Below are 20,294 nucleotides of genomic sequence, written 5' to 3' on the forward strand. Positions count from 1 at the left end.
TGTTTATCTTGATTATTCCAATAGCATGTTATTTGAACACATTGTAAGGGGTGTCTGTGAATCTTACTGTAGCAACATAACCCATTAAAAGTCCAACACTTAAGCTTTTAACCTTAAAGAAGATGGCTAAAACTGGATAAAATGTATTTGACAGATATTTTTGCATTCTCTTTTGGATTTAATGCTGACAAGGGACAACAGCGTATATGGACAATCAAAGAGCAGGATTTAGTTTTTTGATGGTATTTAATCCAATCAGTTTTAAAATGGCAACATTTGTTTCGTCAAGTCATGCAGAACTCAAGCATCATTGCATGACGATGGCCCACCCTGGCGCCCCTTTAGTCTATATGTCTAATGGCTGTTTCAGGGGGACTGATGCCATGACTCTTGTTCTTTATATTCATATGTCCACATATCCTGGTGCAGACTAGGCCCCAGAGTGTTTATGTGCAGCGGATGCCCTGGCTAAACAAAAAGGGACACAGGACCTTCACCTGGGATTTAGAACAGAGCCCCACATCCACAGTCCTTCTCAGTGTGGAAGGTTTGCTATTAGTCACTTAAATTAATGTCAATAAGCTGAAACACCTGTAAGTTACCACGTTTGAATTTGCCATCACACCTGCTGGACAGTTTGTGTCTTCAGTAGCCTTGGACGTGTTGAGCAGAAATCCTCACACCGATCTGAGGAGCATGGGCGACACACAAGCATGTGAGCTGTTCAGACAGAAAAATAAATTCTGTCAAAACGGGGGTGGAGAGGGGAAGGGTGTGCGTTTCAAGTTGGGGAGCTGCATAGTGGAGCAGAGAGACAGATAATTCAGCGGGTTTCAGAATCTTGAACGTGTCCTTGTTAAGTAACAGTAACGCGTTTGTGTGTGGTAGTGAAAAGCCAGTTCCAAAATTTGGCTCTGTGCACACACACTGTAACCCTGCACACTTCTACGATGAAGTCAGATTAGCATTAAGCATGAGTTTAGGACTGTGTTTATATCTGGAATTGTTTTTTAGGGGCTGTGAGGGAAATGTAAACAGCGGAAGGTAGTGGCTAAGGGAGAGTGCAGGAGACGTTCCATGCGTGGGTTTGTGTGTTTGTATCGCAGGGATAATGACATCAGCGGCTGGGCCGGGAGGAGGTGAAGGGGCTCTGGTCAGTGTGAAAGTGGAGTCTGTTAACCAGATGTCTTCCGACTGCACGCCACACTTACAACGGAGTACTCAGCCCCTGGCAGAGAGCTGGAGGACTTGCCGACGGTGGTCTGCCAAAAGCTGTCAGCCCTGTGGCAGGTTAAATGTTTCAGTGCAGAAGTCTGGACTGAGAAAAGTAACAGACACAGCAAACATTGGCATTGGATTTCAACATTAAAAGGTTTCCTCTTCAAATTTATTGCTCTACTCATCTTAAATGGTGCATACCTTTTTTATACTATATTACAAAGTCAAAGGTCAATGTAAATGTAGCTGATAAGCTTTTTTTCTGTTAAGCAAATTAAAACAGGTTTTAAGTTTCCCACTTTCAAAATGCAACAGAAGAATAATGAAATAAAATGAAGTATTGAATTTTTCTAACCTTCAGTGAGGTATAACTCCAACTCTGGATCAGCAGTCAGAACCTGGCTGTGTTCCACTCCAGTCTGACTGCTTCCAATTTCTGCAGTGAAACAGTGTGCAGGAATGACCACCTGCCTATTTTCCTTCAGATTTTAGATACTTTTGTACCAGATACTACTGTGATAAGTGCTCACTTTACACAGCTATTAGATTTTGGGAGCATAACCTTTGTTTAAATTGAAGGGCAGGCAGTCAATCATTTTTCCTACTGCCATGTTTCATTTCCAGAAGTTTGGCTTTGGAGCAAGCTTCCTGCTTATGTAACGTTTGTTTTGTATTCCGGGTGGCCGAACTGGTAGAACCACAGAGTACAACCATAGTCCAGATATGTGCAGATTAACTAGTACACTGACTAAAGCATGAACAATATTTTCATCAATAATCAATCACTTTTAATGATATTTGCTTAAAGGGGGATAAATACATAGTCCTGGGTTTTTAAAAGTGGTGTCTCTCAAAAGGTAATAAGCAACTTGTTTTATATCTTCATTTAATAGAAATCCAGATTAGTTGGTAAGAATGCAAAAGTCCAACAGGGGCTAAGATCTAAATTGACTTCACCCATCTTAACATAACTCAGATCTTTAAGGAGCCTTTAAAACATCGTCACGTTTACATTGAATGGATATTTACACAGAAGCCAATGATTAATTTAATGAGAAATGGAAGTAGGAGGCGGTGCGTCACCAATCATTTTCCTGTGGGAAACACATCCTGACATGTTAAACATTTCACATAAGAGTAACAGAGGCCGCTTGACTTTGCATGATGATTTTGCATAAAGGACTATGTTGTTTGTGAGGTTGGAGTTGTTTCAAGCGGGTACAAGTCAGCTTTGCTCTTGCTTCCAGCTGTTAGCTTCAACCCGCAGGACAACTAACCTGGGTTTATACTAAAGAGTTCAGCAGAGTTATATACAGCAGGTAACACATTGACAACGTTATCTTATTAACAAACATCACTTTAAAAACCATCTCACCCGTAAAAAGTGATTTTTGATGGAAATATTATTTGTATTGCTTAGTACGATTACTAGCCTGGCTGCACATATCTGAAATGATACGTTCTACCTTATGATTCTGCCAGCTCAATCACTTAGAAAATAATGCCAAAGCAGGCATTAGGTTGTTATTTACAGAGAAACCAATGAATATTCACACAGAAACTTGAGGTTGAAGACGGTGCGCCACCAATGATCTTACTGTATATATTGCATTATGTAAAAGCATGTCCAGTCTGGATTTATGTTTGATAGAAAATCAAGGCAACATAAAATCAACATATTACAGAGGTTCACATAAACCATTAGAATATATTAGCTTTTTACAGAATTTTACTTTTATATCAAACTCAAAATTTGACAATGGTTTAAAGGTTAATAAACCACCACAAAGCTTTGGAATTGGAGTTGTTTTAAAATGGTATAAGTATGCTTTGGTCTTGGCCTCTCTTAGGGGCCTTCCTGCTGCAGGTAAAATACAGTATTAGTCTGCCTATAGCCTTTTAAAAGACTCTCACTTAAAAAATAATTATCCCTTTTAAAAAATCAACAGTTGGAATAGGAAAAAGAAAGACAACTGGTGAAACTTCTCACAGACTAAGGTTCATTGGTTCTCTTTCTATTCTGTCAGAAGAGGTGGTCCTTGCTTTCTCTGCAGTCTGTCTTTGATCACTATTACTCCTCTCTCCCTGCAATTCATTCTCCAGGGACAGACAAAGACTGTCCCTTCAACAAATGTAGCCGCTGCCTTTCAGGGCCAAGCGTCAGACTGTTGAGAGACGGAGACAACGGGAAAGGAACAGGGCCACGGAGGAGACGAGAGGGAAGGAGATGCGAGGAGAAGAAAGAACAGAGGTGAAGAGAGGAGAGAAGAGGAGCATGCAGTTTCGCCCTCCCCGGAGGTCTTGGCCAGCCCCCTGCTCTCGGTACCCTATCTCCAGAAGGCCTCATTCAGAGACTCACCTAATGAACACTCCTGCCCTCATTCAGCCCCACAATGGAGTCCTCCATGGCCATTGAGCCAGCGCACAAAGGGGAACATCGCCCCAATTAAACCCCATAGACAATGAGCAGGGGTAGGTGAAGCAATGGAGGTGTGTGTGTAATATGTGCACGTATGAGGGTTTGAGCTGGGGGGTCAGCAGGGTAATGAACAGGCCCAAAGTAGCAGATCTCATTGGAGGTCTGATGAAGTGCTGTAGCCTCTGATGTTCTATTTGGATCAGTAAGAAGCAATTAGGTGCCCACTGGCAGCACATCCCCAACCTTTGTCCTGCTGCAGCCTCAGCTAGCATGTGTTTGTGGGAGTGTGTTGTAAAGAAGAAATAGGAAGGGCAATGACAGAGTGCAAACCACTTGAGCAAAATAGGAAACTTTGCGGGACCACTTTCTTTCTTAAATAGGAAGAAATGGAAAGAAAGAGTTTGTGATATGTTAGACCGATATCCAGATGTCAAATGTTTCGTAGCAAAATACGACTAAACAGAAAATGCAACATTTCACAAAACTACAAAAGATTTGAAAAGATAATAAAAACTTGTAGAGCCAATTAACATTCACAAACACAAAGGCATCTCACAATTACATTTGTTTCTTAGTATTGGACACAACCCAAAGTAATGTGCAGCACCTTCATCAGTATCGCCAGCTCCTTTAAACATAGTGCAGAAACAATTTCTGGCTTTAGAAAGCTGCAGGAATAAAAATGTTTGTGTGTTTATTGTTGGACAAAAAGAGAAACTGTAGATGATAATTTATCAGCCAAATATTTATTTGTTTATTGGAACAAAAAAAAAACTATTTTAGTCAGCGCGGTGTTTTCCTTGTGTAGATGCCAGAAATCTGACGTATTTTAGAGCCCAGATTTGCACACTCATGTTTAAGTTTAGCCGAGTGAAGGAAGAAGTCCAGAAAAATCTTAATTTTTGCAGTAACACATTAGAATGAAGAAAGCAACTGACTATGACACACTCTTTAAAAATGATGAGGATGAGGAGGAAGATGAGCAACAGCAGCATCTTGGGTTGCACTAAGACTCAAGAAAGTGAGAGAAAACATATTTGCTGCACTCAAAAGCAACACATGAGACATGAAGGAACAGAGAATGCTCCAATCATGATGTAAATAAATGCAAATTATGATGGTTTTGAAAATATGAAAAAGAAATGTTTAAATTATTCTTATTGAGAAGAGGAAGAAGAAAACATGAAGGAAGAGTGCAGAGGGAGGCAGACAATGAGTCAAACACCTTTCCTTTATGTCTTCTTTTTCTTTAACTTGAACTTCTGCTTTGCAGATCTCTCTTGGTTTTCTCCATGTACTTGGGCTTACTTTATAACACCAAAACTGCTCATATTTTGGTTCCTTAAGTGTTTTAACTGATGATGGGAACAAATGTGTGATTGACATAAAGACATTTGTGCCTTTGCCTTGGTCTGGTGATACAGTGGTGATTTGTTTTTATATCCTGCTGATCCTCAGTCACAACTGAGATGAACTAAAGCACCTCATAATGCTGCAAATAGTTAAGCTTGACTGTATAAAACAACATGCCAAAAAATTACAATTTTAAGACCTATATCATCATATAGCATCATTAGCATTATTTCAAAAACCTCACAGCACAGATCGCTTCCATGTCTGGTTCTTTTATTCTCTATCTAAGAAAATAAGACTATGATCAACACAGTTCACCTCTCTGTCGATATACATTATCGGTCAAAAGTTTTAGACACAGTTTCTCATTTAATGGTTTTCTTTACGTTTATGACTATTTACATTGTGCGTGGATTCATCATAATAGCGAATGAACACATCATGCAATTACATGGCAAACAAAACATTCTAAAAGAACTTTAAATATGTTTACTCTTTTAGATTCCTTGAAGTAGCCGCCCTTTGCTGTGATGACTCAAATATTAACCTTTGGCCGTCTCTCAGTGAACCTCTAAGAAGTTCTTTCAAGACTCTTTGGAAAACCATTTTAGGTGACCACCTCATGAAGCTCATGGGGAGAACGCCAAGAGAGCAAAGCAGTAATGAAAGCAAAGCGTGGCTATTTTGAAGAATCTAAAATATAAAAATGTTTAGAGTTATTTCACACTTTTGTTTACTACATAAGTCCAAGTGTGTTCATTCACAGGTTTGTTGCCTTTGGTGAAAATCTACAATGTAAATAGTCAGGAAATAAGGAGACCCATTAAATGAGAAAGTGTATCTAAAACTTTTGACAGGTAGTATGTATGTCTAATTTTCCAGAACAAGAACTAATCAGGTGTTCTAGCATTTACATTAATAAAGACTGGTTCTGGATTTGAAGGTTATCAGCACACTAGAAACAAGAAACAATTCTTCAATTTTTAGGTGCTCTTCGGTCACAAGCAAAATACATATGAGTTTCAGTTATTTCCTTTCTTCATTTTTTTTAATAAAAAATTTTGTTTTCTTTAGTTACCTTGTGAAATATTCATTTGTGTGGCTGGATGCTGTGTTTGCAGTTTTGGTTGTTTCATACCCGGAAAAGTTGATAAGGACAAAATTATAACAATGGTATGACTGGGCTAATTGACCTTGGTTATTGTGCACCTCTAAAAGTATGTTTAGAGGTGCAAAAGTAAAGTATTTTTAAATGACTATTGTCAGTGGTTTATTTACAATCTGTTTTAAAACATTGGTTGAGTTCTCACATCCAGCCTACTGCTGTAGGACACAAGTAAGAAACATCTTCCAGTTTTTAATAGGTAATCAGCCTGAATAGCTTTCAGTAGGGAAAACATGGTAAAAAGGGAAAGAACGAGGAAAAAAAAAACAATACAACAAAGCTTTCGATTGACATGTATGAGCTCAAATTAATAATCTTACAAACGTTTGCTACAGACATAAATATCAATTCAGGGATCAAATCAAGAGATACAACAACAGAGCACAGAACCAAACATGTTTTCTTTAATGCTTCTTGTGCAGAACAATGCTCATGCTTCCATAATATTGTATATTTAATTATTGACACTGATGCTCCAAGTGCAGTCTTTGGAGATGTGGCATTTGACAATGACATAGGCAGGCAGAAGAGCTAACAAAGGCCAGAACAAAGGAAGGAGCTGGGCCATGATAATGCAGCCCGGGGCAAATCCCACTCATGAATATGGCAGCTTTGGAGATGACAATGGAAAAGTTGTTTATCTGTGAGATGTGTGCATATACCAGATCTTATGAGTGCTTACTTTTAACAACAAATAGTTTGACCCCATGTGTGTATTCTGTCTTGCATCCATTACTGCACCATTTAAAGTAGTTTCATGTTAAGGCATTTATGTGTCTCTATCTGCATGTCTTACATCCCAGTGGGGTTAAAAAGTCAATCAACGAGTCTTTCAGGGAAGCAGGTTGCATATTCTACCAAGCAATCAATACCTCACACCGATGGGAGCCCTGCTTAGTCAGTGGGGGCAATGCAAAGCTGCTTAAATCCCTCTTACTGCTCTGACAGCTGTCTGAAAGGTATTTTTATTGCTTTTGCATGTCCTCTTAGATTTTAGTTAACAAAAAGTCACTGACTGGGTGATGCAACCAATTCTAATGTAAGGGTTTATGACTGCATACTTTAAGATATGTATAGTAATGCGCACAATTCACATTTCTAATCTGGTGTTTTGTATTTCTCTGACAGCTTCATCTACAGTTCTTGGCAAAAGCATTCAGCCATATAACCTCATTTTTCTAAATTTACCACTATACTCTACTGAAATTATTGTGCCAGGGCTTCCCCATATAAAAAAATAGATATTTTTTTTCCGGTGTACACGACAACGGAGACCAGGATGTTTTCAAGCCATTATACTCTGGAACTCCTTCTCAAACTCTGCCATTTTGAGAGAAAATGTGTGCTGTTGTTTCCATTGTTCGTGTAGATGAACAGTAGCAAGGCAACAAAACGTTTCAGTTTTCACTGGAAAATGAATAAACAGAACCTAAGTTAGTCTGTTGTAGAACCACCTATTGCTTCAATTACAGCTGCAGATTGGATTGAGAGCATTTATGAACATTATTATCCTTCCATGCACCATGTTGGAGAACTAAAAGGGAGTCAAAAAGGGGAAAAGGTTAATTGACCTGGAGCCACTTTGAGTTTATACTCCACTTCAAGTTACAGAGTCTAACAGTTTATCTGTGACAAAGCCTTTAGACATGGCAAGAATAAAAGGTCCTAGTACACTTACTGCTTCTTGCTCATCTCTATTTTTTCATGTTAACTGCTCTGTGTTAGGGGGTAAGTAGTGGGGGCCTGCCTCTGAAGTTTCTCCTTGGTGTCGCTTTCTTTCTCCTTCTCCCTTCCACACACACACACACACACACACACACACACACACACACACACACACACACACACACACACACACACACACACACACACGCACACACACACACACACACATACACACTCTTGTTTTGCTATATGTTGAGGTGGGAGAAACCCACCTCACATCAATCGATGTGTCCAGTGCAAATGGACCTAAACTAGAATATGGCAGGCAGTTCCTTCTGGCCGTCGCGTAACTCCGGCCCCCCAAACGGAGTGCCATCTCTCTGGTAACTGCCTGCAGCCCTCAGTGTCTGCACCCCCTCTGTTTCCCATAGAACAGACCTATGCTGATGTGTGTCTGAAATTTAAATGATTAAAACATCGCAAATAGAAAATAATGCCCTGTTGAAAAATTTAAAACAACAAAAATAATAAAAAGCGAGAAGCACAGCAGAAATAAGCAGCACAATGTATCAGTGTATTGTAGGCCCTGAATCGTAAACCCTGTTCAATTATCTATTGCAGTTGTTTGGTCCTCCTCCTCTTAGCACAGTATCATAATTTCTCCAACACTTTGGTTTGGTTCCATGGGATCCACATCATCACTTGTGCTTAAATATTCAGTGGACAACATCATTGTGCTCTGGCACCACATCCATTTGATATTCTGGTAATGTCAAACCTCTGGTATCACTGGGACCAATCGCACGATCAATACACCTGAGGATGAGAGCTTGAATACACATTGCACAACAGCATACACAACCTGCGATCACCACAACAACAGTCAATGACGTGAATATACTCACCAGTAGGTTTCCCCATTTTCCAAACCACGTCTCAAACATGTTTGTGAATTGTTCATCGATTCCCGATTTTAATTCAATCGACAGTGATTGCAATCTTTTTAGGGCCTTCGTTAGAGATCCATCAGGTGCTGTAATTGTTGGGAATAAAAAGAACAACAAACCTCTCCAAAAACACCACACAACCATTTTTCTTTCTTTTTTTTTTTTTTGTAAAGATCATATCCAAAGCTATTCTATTTTGACAAGAAATAATTTCAACATCCTGTTTACACAGCCTTCAGTTGTCTCTCCTGTTTTGCCTTGGTGTCATTTAAAAGATTAGAATCGTTTGTAACAGCTGTGTACCAGTTTATTAAGGAGTAAACGAAGATAAAAAGGCAAATAGATTAGTTATAAACAGAATCATTTCATTCAGAAAAAGGAAAGTATAGCCTACCTTTGTAGCACCTGGTGGTCTGACACAAAAACTATGGATACTTGGCCTCTTGTCACCCTTTTTGTAGCATCAAGTAGTGAGAGTTGAAAATTAATTTGTACTTCTGCCTACCTCAATAAATCTATTAATGCATAAATAATGACTGTGACATCTAAACATTGTTAGTTAAGTTTTCAGTCCAACTTTCCTTTTCATTTTCTTATCCATCCTTCTATTCTTACCTCTGTTATTTGATTTTGCATCACTGCAATGCCCCTCCTTATGCACAGCGTCCTGAGTGCCTTGTTGCTGGAAAGCGCTATATAAATAAATTTGACTTGACATAAATCGATATATACAATTCGCCTGGCATTTAATAGCTTTTAATTCCATCAATTAAATCAACTCTATCATTTAATGCAACTACCACTTTTGGTGAAAACCAAGTTTTAATATAGGACATTAATTTGAATCTTGTCAGAAGGCAATGGTGGGTTTATTCTGTTCAAGTTATATAAAGTTAACAGCCTTTTTCCTCCTACTGAAAGTCTTAAATGAGTGAACGTTTTTCCAGGTTTAATCACTGCAATTAATTGTTGTAAAGTTTTCGACAATCATCCTTTGGAGTCAGATAAAATCTGAGTCTAACTGGTCGAGCTAAAATCCTAAATTTAATATTGTTTGAAAGCCTGTTGCCAAAAAATTGTCACATTATCGTTCTGAGAATGTTTTTTTCCCTTGAAGCTCGTAAAAGAGTTTTCCACAACTGGTGCTGCCAGTCCTAGAACACGCTGATGTTATTTATGGCCATGCCACAGAAACTAATCTTCATCCCCTCAAACTTTGAAATACTGCGTATTTAGAAATACTTAATCCAATTTAATTCACAATATGGCCTGAGAAATACTGATCAGTTTTCTTTTTGTGTTTTACACCAAGAATTGGGAAAAATTAGACGTTTTGCATTTCAGTTTAAAGCTTCATCAGCTTGAATACTTTGCCTCACTTACTTAGCTGTATCACTGTTATTCATTTTTACTTTATTGTAAAACATCTTTTTCTTGCTTTCAGTAAGAACAAAAGGTTCATTTATTCTGGACTTAATCCTCACAGAGATATGCACACGAACTCTACATCTGTATGTGTTGTCTTATTTTGTGTCTTGATATTAAGTGTATGTGCCATGCAGTTGCTATTTTGGTGGTTGTGAGAGTGTGTGTGAGAGTATGTGTGTCCTTGAGAATGTTGTGGGTATTTCTGTGTGATTTAAATTTTTTTTTTTTAATTCGTATTACTGTTGTCTTATCTTCTGTTCTGCAAGGACCCTGTCAAAAATGAGACGGTACATCTCAAGGGGTTACCCTTGAAATAATCAGTTGTCAGTGCTGCCAATTATACCTTTTATTTCTTTCCATACATAATATATGCCATCCAAGATGTTAATAAGACCTGTCACTACTGGTATGGTGTCATGATAGTTAGGCTTAAATAAAGTCAAAATCAGGTCGAAGGACATTGGATCTTCCCTGCAAATGTTTCTTTTTGGCCATGATAAAGCTGCTCTCTTGTAATCATCTGGTTTCATAACAATGTTTGTGGTATTCATCAGCAAGATTATAACGGCTCTGAATGTTCTATTCTAATCTAGCCTTATTTAGATCTATCTATATTTTCTAATGCAGTAACTCATTATATTTAAGAATGGGGTCACTAGTTTTTATTAGTTTTTATTTTTCTAATAATGTGAAGTGCTAATTTCATTAGTTCTAGTGCTTATTTTAATCTCTTTCCATACCTCGATTGGACTCTTTTTATGTGTAGTGTAGGGATCAAAAAGGGTCAGAGTATTGTGTTCATTAAATTGTGAATGCAAGTATAAAATCTGAACCATAGATACCATTTTTTAAATCTGGTTCAATTACATTTAACTGTAACTGAGTCCTGTGGAAAAAACTCACTTCTCATCTGTTTAGAAGGCTTAATGAAATTGATGAACACAAAATGAAGGGCATGTTACATCTTATAATCTTAATTTGTCTTACCCAGTTTTATAAACAAACCGTACTGTTTCAGTCAGCTATAAATTACACTTTATATTTATTTCAAGTAACTAAAGTTTGTTTCATTTAGCTAAAGTTTTATCCATTTAGTCCAGTAATTCTGTTAAGGTGCATTTCATCTTGTGTTAAATCTGAGTCTAATTTGATCATTCTGAACCTGACTGGAAAAAGTCAAACCATCTATTAAAATCATGTTTTGAAGGGAGAAATTGTTCCTTTCTGGCTTCCTTTCCTTTTGTGTTATCATAAAGAACTGACCTAATTAATTATGGTACTGGTGAGGATCAGAGCGTCAGATAGTTTAAAATGTTTTTAGCTTTCCCCCTCTTGGCGGCGTTTTTGGGTTCTTTAAGAGAACCGCAGGACCTTTAAACCATGCAGAGGATGCTCATCTATCTCTGCACGTTTTACTCACAAGGAAGTAAGCCGCTTTAAGGACTTTAAAGAAGTCCAAGGAGCTATCGAAACCTAATACTTCTCCTCTGTGTTATCTTTTGAGCGTTCTTATGGAACAATCTGGACCTGACAGACCCTAATCGAGTTCGCGTGCCTCATTCAGGGGGTCGCTTTCATATTGTGTGCGAGGGTAAACTATCTTCCCTTGCATGCAATAAAGGAACTTCAAACCTACACCCTTAGATTTTAGCCTAGGTTTGGAAGAGTGTACTATTCTTCCTGGGCTGTCACTGTTAAAATTACACCGCTTAATAACACGTCTTATCACTTATTAATGCGTACGCAACAATCATTCTGAACCATTTCTCTGCCTCCAAGAATTGCAAAAACAGCTCACTCAGAACTAACAACACAGGCAGAGTGTTTTTACAGGAAAAACACTGGAGATTTTTAATAGGTATCTCTTTACTTGTTTGCTGCTGCTGCTGTGATGTGTTGTCCTTCCGTGGCAATCCTATCCTATCCAAAAGTGGTTTCCGCTTCCGAGGCACGGGCGGGAACAAATATTTGTCCGAGCTAACGTACCCCGTTGGCGGTCAGACGCCTCGGAGCCCCTCCAGTCCTTTGGAACCCCGGAAACAGTCACTCACGCTATCTAAAGACTATTAAAGCAACGACTGTCAAACAGTTTCTAACTTTTAGCTCCTTCAATCTAAATTAAGGCAGAGGAATGATTATAAAGATCAACGCTGAGGCTCCCGTCTCGGACCGTCGCAGTCTGTTAGAGGATGACGAAGAGCCCCGATAGAAGGTCACATGTAGTTTTTATATCTGGTACTCCAATGCAATGGATGTTCTCTCCCTCAGTGATTATCAGTAGACTATGTGTCACCATTGTGGTGTCTATTTGTTAGATTGTGTAGTAGCGGGTGTCCATACTTAATCTAAGTGTGCTGTAGGTTTCTAATCAAACCAGTTATACCAGCTGCTCCACTATCAACCCCAGTGCCCCAGCTTCAGGTCATTTATGACAAACCATGGGCCATTTATCCTTGTACTGTATGTCTATGAGCATTCTTATCCTCTTGTAACAAAAGGGAAACATTAGAACTTATACTTTACTTCATTATTGTATAAAAGGGAAAAACAGCTATGAGCATATCAATAAAGGTTATTCCTAACAGTCCTAAACCTAACCGTTAGCAATATAGGTCCTGAGGACCAGCAAAATGTCCTCACTTTGGTAAAAACGGTCCTCAATTTGATGGTGAAATCGGGAAAATGGTTCTCACTGTGATGCCAAAACAGGAACACACACACACACACACAATTAGTTACCTTTGTTTTACACTTACTCACAGAAGTGAGTTCATTATTAGGGGTAGATATTAAAACATACAGATACCTAACACATTTACTTTTGTCTTTTGGGGGTATGTCAACCAGCTTTTTCTTGTCTGTTTTTTTTTTTTTTTTTTTTTATAGCTCAAGCTTTGTCCGATTGGATTGAGAGCATTTATGAACATTACTTATCCTTCTACAGATTTTTTATCGCATAAAGTCTGGACTTTCACTAGGCCATTGTAACACATAGATATGTCTTGATCTAACCTATTGCAATGCAGCTCAGTCTGTTTAGGGTTCTTGTCCTGCTGAAAGTTGAACCTCCTCCCTATTCTAGGGTATTTTGCAGTCCAGGACTGCCCTTTATTTAGCACCATCAATCGTCCCATTAACTCTAAACAGCTTTCCTTACACCTGCTGAAGAGAAACATACCTACAGAATGATGCTCCCACCACAATGTTTCACCGTGTGTATAATGTGTACACAGTGATGTGCAGAGTTAGTTTTCCCACAACCTGTCCTGCCTTGCATGTAGCGTAACAATGTGGCTTGTGGCAAACAGTAAACAGGATTTCTTAAGGCTTTCTTTTTTTGTTTTCCAACTTTTGTGTAAAGGCCAGATTTGTGAAGTGGATGAGTAATTGTTCTGTTGTCATCATTTTCTGACACCTGACCTGTGGATCTCTGCAGCTACTCCAGAGTTACAATGGGCTCTCTAGGCTGCTCCTCTAAATAGTGCTATCCATGTCCAGCCTCTTAGTTAAATTACTTTCTGAGGTTTTCTTTGCATTGTGCTATTGTTTTATAACCAAACCATGCTTTAAACGTCTCCACATCTTTTTTCTCTGAGCTGAATTTATGATGTTGTTTGTTTACTACTTTCTAACAAACCAGGTTGGCCCTTAGTTACATCACCAAATGCAACCTTAAAAAATATATATTAAAGTTTGAGGTTTTAATTTGATAGAATCTGTACAAATTGTAGAATAATGAACACTTTCACAACCCACAGTAAAATATTAGCTCTATTTGTCTTTAGCTGCTATTTAAGTGCCTAAGAAGCAATTAGCTTCATTCTCTATCCAGCAAGTTTTGAAGGAGCAAGCTTTATTTTATTTTACCCCCAATTTACTCTCTCAGTGACCTTCCACCCCTGTTCTATCACTGCAGTGTTCCTTTCTTTACTGCTTTAAGTCATATTGTTTTCAAATGAGAAAGAATATAAATACTTGCAGATATTCAAGCATCTTACTTGAGTGCAACCGAGAGTTGGAATAAATCAAACCCTAAGAAGATGAGTTCCACCACTGCGCCCGTGTGTCTCTGTGCGCTCTGTTTTTGTGTTTGAGAGTGTGTTTTCCTTTGAGTGACATTAGATGTTCTTTCGATCCTTAAATCTCCTAATCTCCATCGTCCTTTTCACTGGAGAGACATCCTCCTTTCTTCCTCTCTGGTTCCTGTGGCCTCCCAGGGCCTCCTACAGCCATGAAGATGAAGGACTGCTCAGGGACCTTGACGATTGTGGTGAGGGTGAAGTTTTAGAGGAATAGGGCGGGTATCAAGTTCTCTCTCTCTCCTACTACAGATTTATGGGGGTTCAGTTCTTCTCTAAATATTTGCCTTTCCCCCTGTACTGTGGGAGATTGATGGCCTTTGATGTGGGGGGGTTGATGGAGAATGGAGGTACAGAGGCTCGGGGTGTTGGGATGGAGGACTGAAGGAATACAGGATAGGTAGGGCTGAGAAACCTACTAATTATCCTAATGAGTAGGGTTACTGCACTGTGGTTTCCTGTGTCTCCATCCTCCCTAATATTTTTCTTAAATGTTTTCGTTTTGCACACCTCCAATGAAAGGTAAACTTGGACGGTTCTCTCCTGATATAGAGATATAGTTTCCATCAACAGTAACAAGAGCCTGCTTTAGGTCCCGATATGACATTTTAGGGACTAATTTTAACGTCTTGGGGTCTGTTTTCAGGGACTATTTGACTGGATGGACAGATCTGAGCATGTTGCCAGTTGTTATGAATGTCCTTCACTTGTAGACCATTTACCGCAGGGTGGAATTGTTGATCTTTCTTAAATCTCTTAGGACTCATACGGTGTTACAATCTTTCATCTGAAGGTTTCAGACAGCTTTATCACAATGGTGTTCTCTCTCTCTTCAGCAGTCTGGAGCACACCACACTAAATGTCTGAGGTTTATCTGAGCAAACCTCCAGAGTAAAAAAAACCCGAGTAACAGTGTTTCTAATTATATGCACCTGATGTGATATACCTGTGTGTAATTTAAGCCATTTTAAGTGGGAATAAATGTGTAGATATCCTATTTTATTTCTAACATTTTATAGAACATTTTCTTCAGATGTTTTAGGTTATTTATATTTCTAGAAGTTTTCAATAGGATTAAAATATATAAATCAAACACTGATGTGGCCAAGAGTGTTAAAAAAAACACAATGACATGAATTTAAATTGCTTTTTTTAATAACTGGTGTTAGATTTCAAAATCAAATGCCCTGTCTTGCAGAATTTTCCATCCCCCTGAAAACATTTTCACATTTAGTCATATTACAACCACAAACTTGAATTAGTTTTATTGGGATTTTTTTTTTGTCAGAACAAGACAAAGTTGCACATTACATGAAAGAACTCTTTTTAAAAGTCTTCATAAATGACAGACACTGATATGTCTTATTTTTGACTGCTGAAAATTGCAGACCCGTTGTCTATATTTATTGTTGCCTCCTTTTTTAAATAAATAACATATAGACACATTACCACAGTAGGCTGTACTGTGGAAACAATAAATTGCTTGGAATGATTTAACTTTAATGAGTGGAAGAGAAAATAGGACCTAGACTTGGGACCATGATCCATGATCAATCCACAACAGTGCTATGCAAATCTGTTCATATTCTTTGAACTTTTTCACATTTTTGTCACATTCAACTTTCAGTGAATATTTGTAAAACCATTTGTATTTTGGGGTATGTCTCTCAGAAAATCAAATTGAATGATCATATTTGAAATTTGAGGAAATTAAAGATTATTTGTCTAAAAACCTGAACAGACCATGATAAATAACGAGATCTCAACAGGATAAAGGAAAGGATAAACATGCTTTAGGTGGGATTCACATCCCACATTGCTATGTCTTTTGTAAAGCATTACACAAGATAAGGGGTGCCAAAAGTACAACAAACTTTTAATATAACCGCAAACGAACAAGGCAGACATGTCAGTGTTGGTTGATATGGGTTTAATGGATGCTTCTGTATTTGGAGGATGTTTGGGGTGTGCCCTGGGGTATCTGCATTGCATCCTCCACGCCTTTGGTGGCTTGCTCTGGAGCCAAGAGTTACAAGTGGTTAAAAGTAAATTGTAATTTAATAAAATTGCCCCTCCCCATTTATTCATTAACTTTTTTACTTGTTTATTTACCTGTGGACTGATTTACTGTTTAATTTATTTTTTCCACTCATTCTTTGTAATGTTATTGTTACCATTGTTGTTCAATATTTATTATTGATTATTATGATTATTATAATTATCATGATTGATATTACTGCATAGCTTTTTTTAATATTTTGAATTTTTTTTGCAGTTGTCATAGTTTATACCTGACTACTAGATTTAGTTTTATTTACCATTATAAATCAACACACTGTGCAAAGATAATGGAATACACAGGACTCTTTAACTTAATAATATTTATCTCTGTTCACCTACTTTTGCTAACCTTGTTTTTGTCTTATTTACCTCCCAATAAAAAAAACAGATCCAAAATGAAAGCAGGTCTCGAAAAATAGTATTACTTGGAGAACTAAAAATTAGTCAAAAAGGGGAAGAGGTGAATTGACCTGGAGCCACATTGAGTTTATACTCCACTTCAAGTTACAGAGTCCAACAGTTTATCTGCAACAAAGCCTTTAGACATGGCAGGCATAAAAGGTCCTAGTACACTTATTGCTTCTTGTTCATCTCTATTTTTCCATGTTAACAGCTCTGTGTCAAGGGGTAAGTACTGGGGGCCTACCTCTAAACTTTCTCCATGGTGTCACTTTCTCTCTCCTTTAAACGCACACACACACACACACACACACACACACACACACACACACACACACACACACACACACACACACACACACACACACACACACACACACACACACACAGTTACCTTTGTTTTACACTCACAGAAGTGAGTTCATTATTAGGGGTAGACATTAAAACATACAGATACCTAACACATTTACTCTTAACCTTAAAATCCAGTGTACATAGGTGTGCTTTTTTTTTTTTTTTTTTGGAGAATTATGCTACGTTCATCTCTGGTTCCTATTTGCCCTCCTCTTCCCCAGGCGGCCATCGTTCCAAAGCTGTGCTGCGTTCGTCACACGGAAGTGAAAGGGGAGGAACAGAAAGGTCATTCGGATGACTAATGGCAGAATTCACAGGAAACTTCAGGAACATTCCTCCTCAAATTATGCTATTAGCTGCTTTAGGGAGCAGAGAGCAGGAATAAGCAAGAGAGTGATGGCGGGAGGGGGGAAAAACAGGCATGAATAATATGTGTGTGGGTAAGTGGGAGGAGGAGATGGAGAGTCTTAAAACAACAGAAACAGAAAGGGGCTTGTAGCCATTTGGCCTCCTGTTGTTTAGTGGAATGCAGTTCCTTGGCATTTACATGTTTGCGTGATTTATTGGCACTTGCGTCCCCTTCTGTTTCTGTCAATGCTGGCTTCTCAGAGCCAGGATAAAACCCTAAGCCCAAGGAGACAGCCGACCTGGGCTCCCCCCCTGCACCTGTTCTCCTGGCAGGGTAAATGATAGCCTGTAATTATGTGTGAAAGGGGTTCTGCTGGATAGCTGGTGTGATAGTGTCAATCTGCTAATGTTTTATATTGGACTCTGTATGATCCCATGAGAGTAAGAGAGACAGCTCTCAATAAGTCACTGGAAGGGATATACATGTGTTTGACCTCTGATGCTGCTGCTGCTGGGTATGATTGTGTATTAATGTGCTGAATGGTGTTGACCAGGTTTGATGTTTTTATATGAAATATCCTAGCTAATGCTATCTCTTATTTCAGTTCAGTTTTCATGAAAAGTATGACATGCTTAGGTGAAAACACTACAACAGCTTTCTTTTCCACCAAAGCTATAAATCCTTTTTCATAGTAGGCAATTATAGGGGCTGCATTAAGCCACTCTTTTCCACTTCATTCCTCCATTAAGCAAAGGTGGGCCTCTATTGAAACTTATCTTACAGGTTTGAGCTACCATAAGAGCACACAGTACTTAGGTTGAGAAGACACACAGCAAGTAAAGCTCAATCCACCACACACCAAATTACGGCTGGTTGCTTGACTAGCAAATTAATCATAAAATTCTTTCCTAACTGTCAGAAGGTTGATGATAATGATTTTATACTGTAGCATAACCTCATCCAGGTCATCCAGATCCAAAATCCTTTCCCTTTTCTGAACCTTACTGTTGTATTTCATAGGTTTCATAGCCTCTAACATCTTCCACGCTTGCGCTGTATTTTACTCCATCCATCTTCCTGTCAACTCTGATCTGCTCCCTTCTCCTGCTGAAGATAACCATCCCCACAGCATGATGCTGCCAGCACCACGTATCACCACAGGGATGGTGTGTATAAGTTGATGTACATCGGTAATTTTTCACGACACATAGAGGAGGGTTTTAAATCGCAGGCCAAAAAGTTCACTTTCTTACTCATATTTGCCATTTCCCCAACATGGCTTATGGCAAACCCCACACAGGACTTCTTATGGCTCTGGTTCAGCAATGGTTACTTTTTACCACTGTTTCATAAAGGGCAGATGTATGGAGTGTTATCGTATGGAGTGTTATTGTTGTCTTGACATTGTTATATTGTGTTTCCACTTATCACCGGCAAAGTGTGGGCTGTGCAGCAAATCTAGGTGTCAGATTTACTTTTTGTGTATACGTATTGATACTCCTTCATTCTGCACTGATGTTCTGTGTGTAAGTATGAAGGTTTCAAAGTGAATGTGCTATTGAGCCTACAGCAGAGGACTGAAATTTTCTATTAGTGAATTGGACTGTAAGCATTAGGCAATGTGCTGCTTTGACCAACAAAACAGTTGGACAGTTGGCATTTGACCGATTTTGCTGTATCAGATGTTTTTTGTTTATTTATATGCCATATGTAAAAATACTAGTTTAGTTAAGGTTGGTTTTCTTCTATTAATTTCTTATCATCACACAGTTAATGTCTTTGTTAATGTTGTGTTGACGCGCATTGTTTGATCCTCACACATATATATGACTTATATGACTAACGTGCCAATGTTGCTATCTGCATCAACATGAGCATAGTGCTATGAAAAAATCTTCACTGGAAAGATTCCTTGTGTGTTTTTGATTTTGTCACAGTGACATGTTTCAGATCATGAAAGAAGTGCTCATATTAGATCAAGACAATGCCATTTTCAAATGATGTTTTAATATATTAAAGACAAAAATTCTATATAAACAAACTTGGCCCCATGATGTAAAGTAATTACCTGCTAAACCAAGTAGTTGAGGGCAACTACTAGGTATAGCAGATAATTACTTTACATCTCTGGTTGTTTTTGTTTCAGCTGGATCCTTCCGCTAGACAGCCTGTCATTCCATTATTCCTATAACTTTCTCCGTGTTCTGCCTGTGTTTCAAGTCCTGTTCTGGCGATTCCCCCTGTAGGTTCTCTTTATTCTCATTATAAAAGTACTTATTTAACCACAGTCTGCATCTACGTTTGAGTCCTTCACAACAAACAATCATGACACTCAGAGCTTATTTGGTTTTCTGTTTCTCTAGTAAATAAAGCCACTAAAGTAGCTACTACTGCCATTTACTCTTTACTTTTTATTTAATGTAGAAGGTACTCTTGGACCAGTGATTCTGCATTTTTGTGTGTATGCTCTGTCTTCTCAAACCCTAGTCAGATATTGCACATGGCCGTTCACACTGAGCCAGGTTCTGCTGGAAGTTTTTTCCTATTAGAGAATTTTTCTTTTCGCTGTTTCTACATGCATGCTCAGTATGAGCGATTGATGTAAAGTCAACGACTTAACGCAAGCGGATGAATTTCCTTAGGTTAAAAACCTTTTACCAATATGAATAATAAAATTAAGTTGAATGTGTTGTTTGATAATTAGGATCATATTTGAATTGACTTTAAATCTGTCTATATGACCAAATTGAATTGACGTGCATAAATTGGATGAGTGCCTTAAGATTTGTTGTAAACTCCCACTGTATGAATAAACTTTGGATCAGGGCATGATGTGTTCCTTTTTGAAATCTTTTAG

The sequence above is a fragment of the Girardinichthys multiradiatus genome, chromosome 9 (assembly GCF_021462225.1).
Source record: "Girardinichthys multiradiatus isolate DD_20200921_A chromosome 9, DD_fGirMul_XY1, whole genome shotgun sequence".
Lineage (NCBI taxonomy): Eukaryota > Metazoa > Chordata > Actinopteri > Cyprinodontiformes > Goodeidae > Girardinichthys > Girardinichthys multiradiatus.